The sequence below is a fragment of the Cupressus sempervirens genome, chromosome 3 (genome assembly GCF_028749045.1).
Source record: "Cupressus sempervirens isolate cs-2001-9-10 chromosome 3, ASM2874904v1, whole genome shotgun sequence".
Taxonomy (NCBI): domain Eukaryota; kingdom Viridiplantae; phylum Streptophyta; class Pinopsida; order Cupressales; family Cupressaceae; genus Cupressus; species Cupressus sempervirens.
Genome location: NC_143120.1, coordinates 865,443,350 through 865,458,301, shown reverse-complemented (window position 1 = coordinate 865,458,301; position 14,952 = coordinate 865,443,350).

Below are 14,952 nucleotides of genomic sequence, written 5' to 3'. Positions count from 1 at the left end.
CAACTGATATACTTCATTCTACTAAAAGGGAGTAAAGGATGAAGTCTCTATCAAATTTGGGATTGACAAGAGTGGGAGCTGATGCAATTGATTTCTTGGTCTCTTCAAAACTAGCTTTCCCCTCCTTGGTCCAAGTAAATACCATGTTCTTGTTCAACATAGATGTGAGAGGCTTCACCATGGAGGCAAGGTTAGGGAGGACCCTTCTTACAAAGTTAATTCTACCAAGAATGCTCTATAATCCTTTGTTATTACTAGGAAGTGGGAGAGAGAATTGCTTCTACTCTCTCTGGATCTAATGTCAACCCATCTCTTGACACAATATGTCCTAGGAGCTTTCCTTGGTCAGCAGAAAAAACACACTTCTTGGGATTCAGGGACACACCATACTCTCTACATCTTTAAAATATCTATCTCAAATGATCAAAAATGATTTACTACATGTTTTGATAAAATAGTTATATCATCAAGATAAACTAATACAAAATTTTCTAGCACACCCTTGAAGGCCATCTCCACTGCCTTTTGAAATGTGGCACCTGCATTAGTTATTCCAAATGACATTTTACAATAAGCATGGGTATCCCATTTGGTAGTGAATGTTGTTTTACATCTGTATGACTCTTGGACTAGCACCTGATTATAGCCTAAAAAACCATCTAAGAAAGAAAACCTTTTGAGCCACTAACCTTGGATAGTATTTGTTCCATAGAAGGAAGGGGATGGTGATCTTTAAGATAAGCCTTATTAAAATCCCTAAAATCTACACACAATTTGGTTTCTCTATTCTTCTATCTAACAAGAACAAGATTGGCTACCCATGAAGAGTGCTTAATAGGGAATATGATATTGGCTTCTATAAGTTTGGATAGTTCTTTTCTCATTAAAGGTTCAATCTTTGGGTTGAGTGGCCTTTGCTTTTGTCTAATAGCTTAGCATCATGGTTTAAATCTATGGTATGGTGAATTTATTTTGGGTCACAGCCCTTCAAATCATCATATGCCTAAGAAAATACATCATTAAATTCTTAACATAGATGAATAAAACTTTCTTGTTCAATTTTAGAGCATACCTTCCCCATGTTAAGAGTCTTTCCATCAAAAACCACAACTAGTGTATAATCATCTTTGTCATCAGCTAGGTTCATGACTCTACCTCTTACTTGGTCATTAGGGTTGAAAACACTTTCTAAGGTAATGAGACCCTTAGGCAATTTCTTGGAACTAAGCTTGATGATCTAATCTCCATATTGGTCATGTAACCTAGATTGGTTTCTCTCTAAGAACTCTGCTTCATTCTACAAGAATCTTACAATTTGTTCATCAAATTCAAACACTTGCCAATTCATGTTGTTGTGAGGGATAGTAGGCCTAATTACCACCTTAATCTGCTACTTCTATTTCACTTCAAGATTCTTTAGCACATCATAAGAAGCACCCGCTGCTGCAAGTCCATCAGCATATCTATTCTCTTCTCTACACATTTTTTGAATATTAAATGCATTGAAACTTTCAAAAAAATCCCATACTCTATGTTTATAAGACTTGAGCAAACCATTCTTGGTGATATTTTGATTTCTCAATTGACTAACCACCAACTCACTATCTCCATATACACTTAAGGCTTGAATTCCTATTTTTTGAGCAAATAGGAGACCTTGAATCAAGGATTCATACTGAACCACATTATTAGTAAAACTAAATTAGAGCCTAAAAGAGAAGTATTACCTTTCTAGTGCATGAGAAATCAACATCACACCGCCCCATAATCCATTCTTATTCCTTGATCCATCAAAATACATACTCTATATCCCACTCACCTCTCCTTTGGTTTTAATCAGTTTGGGAATTGGAGTATCCTTTTCTAATATATAGTATCTACCAAGACCTATCTCAAGGGTTTCTAATATGGGATCAAATTAATATGCATTAGCTCATTGATCTAAGAGAAAGTCAAGTATCTCTACTAAAGAAGTGGCAGGTTCATTCACTATGTCATTCCCATCCATTTCTAGGATAATGCAATTCATATTGATGAGATTAGGGGTGTAGGGTTCAATATGATGAAGGGCTAGAGGTTCTATTTTTATTGAAGCCTTGGTCCCATATCATGTTCTAAAAAACATATATGACCAATTAAAAGATATGTAACCACTTATTTGGGTAGTAAAGTCTCTTGAAAGACAGATGGCAAAGTGTGGCTTGACTTTAGCAATTGATATATCTTGAGTCACAATACAACTAGGGCATTCATGTAGGGCCATTTTCACATTCCTAAGGATCCCTATAGTCTTGATAGTACTACCAACCAACTGTAATACATCCCTAACAATGGGTTCATATTTCATTTCTCAAGCATCATCAACACACTTAGGCATCACTGAACTACTAGCCCTTGAATCAATCATGAAATTGTGGACTAGTTTATCCCCTATAATTAGAGAAACATAAAATGAAGGAGGTCTAACCTTTTTACTTTTTTCTACCTCCTTTGATGGTTGTACTAGGCTTGTGGCACTTTCCATGCTAGGTGGCTAATCCTTTGGTTCAATACTTTCCAACTCCCACTGCAGCATCCTCCTTTGCATGGGTATAGTGGCAACAACTTCCCACATGGAAATATTCACATTTGTCTTCTTTAGCTATTTTACCACACTAATTAAGGCATTAGGTACTTTGGTAGAAGCTTTGGGAACTACTTGTGTAGGAGGTTGAGATGGAACCACTTGGGGATTATTCACATCTACTCTAGAATTACTCTATTTTTGTTGTAGAGGAGCATTACCTCGATCATTTTCTGCTTGTATATGAGGCACTACATTTGATGTTGAAGCTTGATTAGGAGAAGGAGGGGGAGCATCTTCAATAGTTCTTCTTTTTCTCCTAGTGTTGTGATCAATGGAATCCTAGTTTACATTATAGTGTTCCTCCACCTGATGATTCATAAAGGAGCAATCACCCTATCTTTACATATATGAGGCATCTTTGGATTGGTCGTCCTTGTATGATTTTCCTACTATAGGATCTTGAATGGTCAAGGCCAAATAAGATTCAATGTTCTAACACATGCAATAGGCATAGGAACAATTATAGTAGGGACAAAAATCTTGATCTTGGGCCATACTATTTTGAGGGAGTATGACCCTACTTTGGTTTGTGTTTGGGATAGAAGCATGACTATTCTATCTACTCTGATCAAAAGAATTGTTGCCATGATTACTATTTGGAGGCCTACCATTGTTCAGAGTTTGATATTGCAATTGATGAGCCTTACTACCTTGAGTTTGTTGGCTTTCTAACATCACCACTTTGTTGCCCACCTTTTGCATCATAGAGAAGCTATCTTCCAATTTCTTCTTTTGGCCTTGCCATCTTTTATCTTTTTGTAACATCATAGACTATATCATCTCCTAATTTCATCTATTCCATTTGAAGATGTGGAAGCTTGAGGGACTAGAGCAAGGGACTATGATGTGGAAGTTCTGGGAATAGGGGCCATTACTAGTTGGTGATTTACACCAGGAAAGAAAGGCATAGGAGGCCTCATGGATAACTTTCCTCCTTGTATCAATATGTTTTCTATGCTTGTTGCAATTTCATAAGCATTAGATAAAGTGTCTCCTCCCATGGTTTGGATTGTGGTGGAAATGTCATTGTTAAAAGCTTTGAGGTAATGTACGAAGGCATTATTAGGGGTAGGCTTCACTAAAGTAGGTATTTTGTCCCATGTTTTCTGAAATCTGTAATTGAAATTGGTGATACACTCATGGGGGGCTCTTTTTATAGTAGTTAGTTGTTCTAAAAGTGAAAAATAGTCACTTTTGTCCTCAAAGTGTTTACATAGTCCCACTCCTAATCCATCCCAATCTGTTATAGAATAATGTGATAAACTCCTATACCATTATAGGGCTTTTCCTTTTAAAGATGAAGCTAGGAGTCTAATAGCCACATCATCTTCTATAATGCCATGGATACTATAGAAATTTTCAACCTCTTGAATATGTTCCAAGGGAGAGATAGAAGCTTCAACAAAAAAATTAGGTATAATTTTAAGTCCAGCTACTAGTATGTCATGTCTTTGGGCCAATAAAAGAGGACTTCTAGGTTGTGCCATATGGAACAATGGTCTATTTATATGAGCAGATGACAACCTAGGATGAGATCTAACAATAGGAGTAGAGATGAATCGTGCAGGTGTATTTGTTACTGTCGCACTCCTAACTGGTGATAAAGATACTCTAGCCTTTCTTCTTCTAGGATTTGAAAATGAGAGTTCTTGATAATAAAAATTACCTCTAGAAGATGCCCTTGTTTTAGCTTGGGGCATGAATCAATGAAACTTTGGTCTGGAAACCAACTATGAAGGGTGGAGAGTCACCAAGTGCGTTGTGGGATATGCCTCTTGAAGGCCTACAACACTAAGAGCAACACTATCTTCTCAGCATTAATCTTGAAATCTTCCTTTCGACACCAGTAGACTTAAAATTTTCCGAATATTGTCCCATTGGGTGTGCCAAAACCTATTGTAACAAAAAATTTCACCCTTGTCCAAAGTTTTTATCTAAGGACAACCTTATGAAACATGGAATCAACCTCCAAGCTATGGAACTTGAACTATGAGATTGAGTCTTCAAAGAAGGTTGGCTTCCTTTACTATTAGGGTGCACCTAACTACACTTGAAAAGGAAAATAGAGGAGGAATGACTGGAAAGTAACTCTACCTACTTCTAACCTAAGGGGATGATGCACCACCTGTTCAAACTAATCTCTACCCATATATACATTTTTGAACAATCATGACACCAAAACATATACACATCCACACTTGTTTTAATCTAACAATCACATACAAATCAGAAAACCCAAATAAATGACACAAGGAAGATGATAATTCACTTATATATCATTTATTGACCAAAAGGAGATACAGGCATGCAAGATTACAGATATCAATAATACACTAATGAGAGGAAAATAGGTCTTGCACAATACATCAATGGCTAGAGGAGATAAGGTAGAATGTCATATAAGTTCAGAGGCAAAGGGAATTTATAGTGAACTTGCAAAGCAATATTAAAGAAAGTAGTGAAGAGTAAACTCTAACAAGATTTACAAAAACTCTCTTTATAGCTCAGGCATAACTGAGATATTTTCTATCCTAAACCAAACTCAACCACTACCATTTAAGATTGTAGAGAATAATCATGCAGATCTGGAGAAAATCTAATCTTGGCATATATTCAAATACAAGGAAATCCAATATTTTTCCAAAACAAAGCCTTGAGAGATAGAATGGCACCATTAAATTACTCTAACCAAGTAGATGAATAAAACCAAAGTTGGTGGAGTGTTTTTCTTCATTCACTAGATACAAAATTCATTGGAAAGTGGTTCGAATTGATCATGAAGATCAAATTGTACAAGGAACCCTATCTTTCTCACTTTCAGCTCAATGAATCAACAAAGTCAAAAAGTCAACTAAATTCTACAACCAAGATAGGTCATGTGGGCTAATAATATTATTTCCTTTTTCCACCCTAGCAAGGTCTTTGTGCAGTTGACCATATCACTTACTAACCATGCCAACTTTCTAACTTAACAATGATGTCACATAATGGTTAGCTTTAACTTTGACTACCTTTCTTAATTATGCCTGCCAAACTGGACCTACCAAACATGTGGTGAATCCTCACTATGTCACTATAGCTAAAGATCAACCAACTTTCCATAGTGACAAAGTGACCACTATGGATTTGCTTGCATCATATGGTAGGAGGTAGAAACTAAGAACATGTGGCCCATGACCCTAACATGTCAGAAGCTCAACCAATCAAAATGAAGCAATTGGAACAAAATTCTACCTCAACACCTAGCTGACACCCTTTGAAATAGATGACCCCACATTTTTTCCAAGCATAAGATTAGATCCAAGAAAAATTCTCTTTACAACCTTACAAGATCCAACAACTTCATAAGATCTTACATCTTAACCCTTGGTCTTATGATCCTATGATATCCCTAATCTTACGACATCCTCTTTGGTTGTTCTGGCATATCATCATATCATTAACATTTCTCCTTCTTGATACTATGACATATCTTAATATTGGGGGACCCTTGCTTCACTTTATTGATATTACAATGACCTTTGCTATTGCAATCTTGTGATGGAGCCTTTGTCATAGCATCGTAGGCCCTTGACTTCTGGGTCCTGACCTTATGACATTATATTTCCATGGTATTGAATATTAAATGGGGAGTGTTAAATTATCTTTTAAATTCAAATGTGGTGATTTTGGTGAGAAGGAAAAATGACCAATAATTTTGACCACTTTATCCTAAGTATTTATTTAATAGAAAGAATATGTCCCCTCTTAATTAAATAAAATCCAGAAAATCCAACTTATCCAAATTGTGCACATGAAAAAATATTTTCCTAATTTAAAATTAGAAAGAAAGACATATTTATCTCACATTAGGTTCACTCTTTCTAGTGTAGATAGAATATTTATTCTCCTCCACACATTTTTTCCCCTCTTAAACATCATTATTGATCTTTCTTAGGTGAGATTCTTGTGCACATGGATCACCCAAGGATCATTCTTCACCCTTGATTTTACCTCTTAATTTCTACCACCCACTCTTCCTTAAAAGGAGGCTCTCTCCTCACTCTCTCATCTCTTGTTCACTTATGCTATTGTTATCCTCTAGGTCATCTTGGTGATTTTGAATCATTTGAAGAACTCATCTTGCATTCATTTTGCACCCACTTTGTAGTCACATAGCTTAACTAGGTCACTTTGTAACATTTCATATTTGTTATCTTAGTCTTACACCTCATTCAAGTTTACCTAAATTTGTATTCCATCGATTATTGATCCTTGGATATTGACACTATTGTTTCTACTCTTTGAATCTTCCATGCTATGGTGCACCTTTTAAGGGTTGCTTTAGATAGGTTCATTTGAAAGACACCATCTCACAATTCTTGCACATCATAGATATGATGCTATAAGCCACCTCTTCAGATGCTCTTCACCATGGGTATTCTCAAGTATAATTTCTTATTGAAGTGTACCCTATTTTTGGTATACATTTTTTGTCTATAGTGCCTCTCACGTTTGTAGTTTGTACGTTCTTATATTTGATCTGAGAGATACTTGTTACTCATGTTATTTTTTACATTTGAGATGACTTGAGTATTAGATGTTATACTTTGATTTCTAGTATCATAGATGTTAGATTACTATGTTGTTTAGTTGATCATATATGCATAATGATTCCATTTTGAGATGACAATATGTTTTGTGATGATATCTAGTTATCACGTATTTGGAAATATCTCTAATTATGTTATATGTGGGAGTGAATGCTATGGTAATTTACTCTATTCTTCCTTTTTTATTCTTTATATGAATATGAGTGATGTAAATATATTATTTTAGTATAATTAAATAAATGGTTATTTTAGGTTATTTAATGCATTTATTACTTTAACTTCATCATTATGTGCAATTGCACTTGATCATGTGTTTTTGTGTGCAGGATTTATATCCCTAGTAGTGGCACATGGAGTTAGTGATTCAATTGTTCATAGCTAACCAATATCATCTTTGTATGGTCAACGTATCATATTTGATTGTTTAAATTAAACCTTCTAGTGATTTAATAAATCTAGACTAATTTGCATTATGTAATTAGACCTCTGAGTGTGTGTATGCATTTAAAGGTTCACATTTGTCATGAAAGTTATTAAGAAATTTTTTAATTTTGGTTTAATGGATTTTCAGGCTTTATTTTAATTAATATTAATTCTCGGTAGTTTTTCCATAGTTGAATTCTAATCACTTGGAATAGCCTATTTTCATTTGGGTTGAGTCAGGTTTTAACTAGGTTTCTTGGTTAATTATTGTAATTGATTATTCACTCATAATGTGAATAAGTATCCAAAAAGGATTTTTATTCCTTAGTTCTCACTTTTGGAAATTACAAAATTGAGAGCTTTTCACAAAATCCTCTTCTAAAGGATTGCATTTATGTTTACTGTAGGAGTTACGAGCATGGGAACTTTGTGAGATTGGTTTCGTTGGATCCAGCTCAGGGAGGCCTTATATTTACATGGCTTTTGGTAGCTTCCATAGGATATTTATTTTATTTGGCTGATTGTTGTTTTGACCCTTTTGGCTATTAGGTAGGGCTCTCCCATTTTTATGTTTCAACTTAGTTTTTGCTTCCATTTCTGCTAGATGTATGTTAGGAGGCTAAGAACTAGTATTCCCCTTTGTTCCTGGTTGCTGGTTCTACCAGGTTGGTTGGGCATGAATGTTTCCCCAATTTTAGGGATGAGGGTTTGGGGTTTTGCACTGTTATGCTCTTTTTTTTTGCATATGGTGTCCAAACATGAATTTTATTGGTTTTCATGGCCTTTTTCCCCTAAGATCAAATGGGTTCTAATTTCAAAGTTTTTGAATTTTGAGGTTTTTACCTTGATTTGTGTGTCATCCAGTTTTCTTTAGTTTTTTTGGCATGATTTTGGTTGTGGACTTGGATCATTTGTAGGATGTTAGTTATAACACTATTTCACTTTTATTTTTGCATTAGGATGCCTGGCATATCCATACTCCCAAGCTTGTATTCAGTTGAGTGTGATTTTTCATGTGTTTTCATCCAACCCTTGTGTTATGATCTTTGTGATAGTGATGCACCCACACATGAGCATGTGTGTGTACATTCATCAAGTGACTTGCAAGGCTCAAACTTCCAGTTGTATTTTAGTGGAGTTATGTCCATTTGGAGTTGGGTTGGGAATATGCATGCCTACAAGCACTCATCATTGGATGAGCATGGGTAGAGTAGGGTACGACCATGGAGGGGCTTCTATTGCAACCTTGATGACTATTTTCTAGGTTAGCATGAAGAAGGCTTAGTTAAGTGATAACTAAATAATTTAACAGGGAAATAAATATAAGATAATGAAAAATTTGGTAGGATGTGTGCCTTCCGTTGGGGAGTTGATGTTGTCAATACTAGCTTTTGATACTTGATGCCATGCGATTTACCCTCCAGCAAGTCCCTACATAGTTGACTGATTGAGTGTTTGACTAGGACCTAGTGTACTTGCATTATGTCATGATGTTGGTTTCAATCATCTTTACTATCTAGTGTGAGTGTTAGCCATGGATGTTTTTATTTTTGTGTTCTTATGGTTGGATCATCATCTCCATCAGCATGGTAGGAGGGGACCTATGGGTTTCATGTGGTTGTGAGGCATAGCTACCTATAGCCCTACTAGGGCCTGGTGTATAGAGATGGTTTATTATTCTAGATTGACTAGTGCTTTATGTTTCACTTGGTACTTGAGGTTCTAGAGTATGTTACCTTGTAATTTATGCTTTTATTGGGATGTTTGGATATAATATTTAAATGATTCTAGTTTATTTGATGTGTTCCTTTATTATGATGTTAACATATGGTTAGATGATGTGATTTACTTAGTTGGAATATCTATTGCTTTATTGTTGTAGCATGATTCGATGTTCTTGTTCTTATGATGTTATTATGTTTAGTAGTAACACCCTCATAAGATAGCTTTGATTATCTAGTCAATAGTTTGGGATTTTATGTGCAGGGGATGGCTAGGGCCTTCGAGGTCTCATGAGGCTATTATAGTTGAGAGGAACCATGTAAGAGTTTAGTTGTTTTTGTATATTGCAATGTTTCTTTTAGTATATTTTCTTATACTACTTTGGATTAGATGGTTATTTATATTTTCAACTTGTTGCTCTTGTGTTTGAATGTCAAAGCCTTGACTTGTGGATCTAGTACTCCCTAGTGTGGAAGTTCTAACTCTATCCCTCCCTTAGATTCATTCGTTGGAACTTTTCTTGCATTTCCTGGGTGTCAGTGCTCCAACATTGGGTGATACTTGTAAAGTATCACATGCCTAAAGAAGAAATATCCTATGATATTAGAAAGTATTGCATGCCCATTAGAGAACTATCATAGGAAACTAGAAGAGTGTAGCATGGCCTTTGAAACTTTATTGCCCAAACCCTAAAAGTATCACATGCCCATTGAAGAAATATCATATGATACTGGTAAAGTATCGCCTAGGCTATATGAAAGTATAACCTAGGATTGTGAGAAAACCTTCCCAAGAAACAAGCAAGCATCTTTTGACTTGATCGAAAGGTTTTGAGAGGTGATTAGGATACCCTTTATGGAGTTCTTAAACCCTAGCATTTGACCTTTCAAATTTGGGATGTTTTAGATTCGAATGCATTTTGTAACTTTTGTAGTTTGTTGTTCTTGGTCGGTAGTGGCATTTGGAGATCTATTGGTGTTGGATGTTTCTTTAGTCTTCCATTGCAATCTTTGTGATTTTTGTATGTTGATTTTTGTGTGCATCTATACTTGTAAAAAAAATAATAATCTTGGCTTATATTTATCCTTGTTCCAAAGATCTCTAGGAGGGGCATTACATCTAGTATCAGATCCCATGTTGCAACATTGGGATCTCTGTGTTATGCTCCCACTATGTTATTGTTTTTGGTGTGTATATTGTTATCTTGTGTTTGCTATCTTTTTTGATATCATGTTTTGATTCATGCTTGTGACTCTTATGATTGTGAGGTATGCTTTTGACCTTATCTTGTTGTTTCCATAGTGATGCCTCTTGCACATAGACCTAGTGGTCAAGGTAGTAACTGATGGAATAAACATGAAGAAGAACACCAAGAGGAGGAACACCACGTTGGTGGGGAAGAATAGGGTAACAATGATTAGGGTTGAATTGAGGGAGTAATGTCATTTCTACTAGAGATCATAGCTTGGTTGGGACCTTGTGTTGAGTAAAACCAATGTGATCGTGGTTAGGAAAAGGGATCTCATCATGGAGATTCCCACATGTCTGAGCATAGAGAGGAGGAGCTTGAGTGTGAATATTCCCACACACCACCTGGTGGTTGAAACCACAATCAGGGTGGTAGGGACCATGATGGTGAGGATTCCATTTACTTGGACATTATGAAATCTCTTTAGCAATCCAAACCACCATTTTACGATGGCAAGTGAGGTGGACTTAAGGTAGAGACTTGCTTGTTGGATATGAAATGTTTCTTTTCCATGTATCCATATGCAACTAATCATAGGGCCCATTATGAAGCTATGTAACTAAGATACCACACATCCATTTGGTGGAATATTGAGGGGTAGAATCTCTAGATGAGCATCATACATCTCACCTAGGAGATCTTTGAGGAGAGATTTAGAGAGAGATTTTTATCCGCTTAGTTCAGAGAGGCTTGTGTTGAAGAGTTCCATGAGATTAGGCAAGGGAACATGTTAGTGGACAAGTAAAAGATTAGATTCTTTGAGCTTAGGTAGTACTCATGCTATAATCATGATGATACACTCCTTACTCAACATTTTGTTTGAGGTCTAAAAGAATAACTTATTGGAGAAGTTTAGATGCATCAACCTAGGACTGTTATCTTTGCTATAGAAAAAGAATGGATTTTAGACAATAATTTGGCTAAGGAGTTTAGTAGTAAATTAGGTTCTCAAAACCATAGTGCACTAACTTTAGGTCAGCATACACAATTTACTTAGTCCTCAAGAAAGGGCCAAACCCAATCAACACACTCTCATGGTGGTAATCATCATGGAAATCATCAACAAGGGAATTTGTCAAAGGGTGGGTATAATTTAGGTGCCTCAGGGAAGAAAGGAGATGACTCGTGCTATGGCTAGAAGTCTCAGTAGAATTTCCCTTCTCGGAGTAATCAACAAAACTCTAGCAAGGGGAGTGTACCATATTCTAGTACTACCTAGGGTTGATGTGGACCTAGTTCCAACTTTGCAAGAGAATGTTATTCTTGTAGCCAACTTGACCATAAAGTAGCGAAATTCCCTATTAAGCCTTCCTTAGGACTTATTAGAGGTACAACTAGATCAAAGCCTACTATTGGAGATGCAGGTAGAATTCATTGAGTATTTGTGGTGGTTGATAACCATCAAGCTAAGCATTAAGGTAAATTAGTCAGGATTACAGGTATGTTACATGCTATTTCATCTTCAATATTATTTGACTTAGGTGCTTCAAATTATTTTATTTCACCATCTCTTATTCAATGATGTGGACTAGTGGCAACATGTTAGGTCGATAGGTGGAAAGTCGAGTTAGCCACAAGATCCAAAGTGGTTGTGGACTCCTTGGTCAGTGGTTGTAGATTGAACTTGGGTACCTTCACCGCCATAGTAGATCTTTGTATCCTACCTCTAGGATCATATGATATTTTTTGGGCATGGATTGGTTAGCCTCCCATCAGGAGAATATAGATTGTTGGCATAAGTTGATACAATGTGATGATGACATAGGTGGGCAGGTGGAAATTTTAGGAGTCTAGAGACTAGTCTCACTTCTGATGATATTATCTAAAGTGGAGTGTATGGAAGGGATGTTAGATGTTTGTAGATTCTGTTAGTGATATTGAGGAGGCCAAGAGCCATATGGTGACACTTGATGATCACCCACTACTTTGTGAGTATGAAGATGTGTTTCTTGATGACATACCAAGTATGGCACCATAGTGTGACTTTTATTTTCAGATTGATCTCATCCCAAGAGTGAGCTAATTTCATGGCCTCCTTATTACATGACTACTCAAGAGTTGAGTAAATGTAGGTTATAGTTGAAGGAATTGTTGGCTACGGGCCATATTCATCCTAGTGTATCCCCATGGGGTGCATCATTCATCTTTATGAAGAAGAAAGATGGATCATTGTATTTATGCATTGACTATTGGAAGTTGAATAAGGTGACAGTGAAGAAACAATACTCTTTGCCAAGGATATATGACTTGTTTGATTAGATGAAGGGAGAACAAGTATTCTTGAAGATTGATCTTAAGTTAGGATACCATCAGCTTTGTATTCATGAAGCTGACATTAATCAAACATCTTTTCGTACATGTTATGGGCATTACGAGTTCACGGTTGTACACTTTAGGTTAACTAATGTGCAATTGGTGTTCATGAGTTTGAAAAATGGAGTATTTCTCACATACCTTGATTAATGTGTCATTGTATTCTTAGATGCCATATTGATCTATTCTAAGACTATTGAGGAACATGAGGTTCATTTATGCCAAGTATTGTAGTGCTTACAAGATCATTAGTTGTATGGTAACTTGGGTAAATATGGATTCTTCTAGTTAGAGGTGAAGTATTTGGGGCATATCATCATTGGTGATGGTACTAAAATGGATCTAAAGAAAATCCAAACTATCATGGATTACCCAATACCCACTAATATTTTTGAAGTTCATAGTTTCATGGGATTGGTAGGCTATTACTGTCACTTCGTGAAGGATTTTTCATGCGTAGCTCATCCCATCACTTCTCTTCAGTAGAAAGGGAAGAAGTATATTTTGTTTGACTAGTGTGAGGCAACATTCATTACTCTTAAGGATTGTTTGACCAGTGTACTAGTCCTTGCAATGCCTAATCCGGTAGGCAATTTTATGATTTGCACAGATGCTTCATTGTAAGGTGTGGGTGTAGTGTTGATGCAGGATGGTTGGATAATTGTGTACAAGTCCACAAAAATTAGGGACCATGAGCTCAACTACCCCACTCATGATTTGAAGCTTGTGGTTGTAGTTCATGCTCTTTCTTGTTGGAGGCATTTCCTTTTGAGACATAGGTTTGAGTTGCATAATGATCATAGGAGCTTGCAATATATCTTTACTCAACCAAACCTGAATATATGATTTCATCGTTTGATGGAATTCTTGTGTGAATATGACTTTGGTGTTCACTATATTAAAGGGAAAGAAAATGTCATCATGGATGCCTTAAGAGGTGACATGAGATATCAATTTTGTCATTGGGAGTGGATTTGATAGGTGGTATCTTAGAGGCTTTTCTTGGCAAAACTTGGTATTATGAGGTGAGGGCAGAGATTGAGTCTAGATGTACCCTTGAGGGTAGGTTTTCAGGTTATTTTTTTGAGTTTGATGGACTATTGTGGCATTTGGGGCATATCTATGTACTAGTGTCTGGTGATCTTTGTACCTTGGTTTGGTTAGAAGCACATTGTAAACCTCATTCTGCACATCCTAGCATCAAGAAGATGTATGTTGACCTTAAATAGTTATACTTTTGGATAGGGATAAGGCACAATATTTTTTATTTTGTTGCTTGATGTCTCGAGTGCCAGAGAGTAAAGGAAAAGCATCAACATCTAGTGGGTCTTTTGTAGCCGCATACCATTCTAGATTGGAAATGGGATACCATATCTATTGGTTTTATAACAAGGTTGCCTATGTCATCACAACAACATGATTGTATCATGGTGATAGTGGAGAAGCTATCCAAGGTAGCACATTTTTCACCCATGAGGACATCCTACATAGCTTCTTCTATAGCACATATTTTCTTTGAAGATATTGTTTGATTGCATAGGATCTAGTGTTTACTTTAGCACTGTGGATGTTTTTCTAGCATACATTGGGCATGTAACTCAATTTTAGTTTAGTTTATCATCTAGAGACCAATGGTCAGATAGAGAGATTGAACTAGGTTCTAGAAGATATGCTTCACATGTATGTGATGGATAGAAAGGTGAAGTGGGAGGATTATTTATACCTTGTTGAGTTTGCATATAACAACATTACGTAAAAGATATTCTATAAATTAAAGTGTCAAATATATTAACTACATATAAACATGATCACATAACTCATGAAAAAATCATATACATCAACTATAAATGTAAATGTTCACATAACTCATGAAAATATCAAATATGTCAACTATAAATGTAAATGGTTAGATATGTCATGAAAAATAAAATATGTCAATTATAGATGTAAATGGTCTCATAACACCTCAAAATATCATATATGTCTACTATAATTGAAAATGGTTAGATAACTGATGCTAATATGAA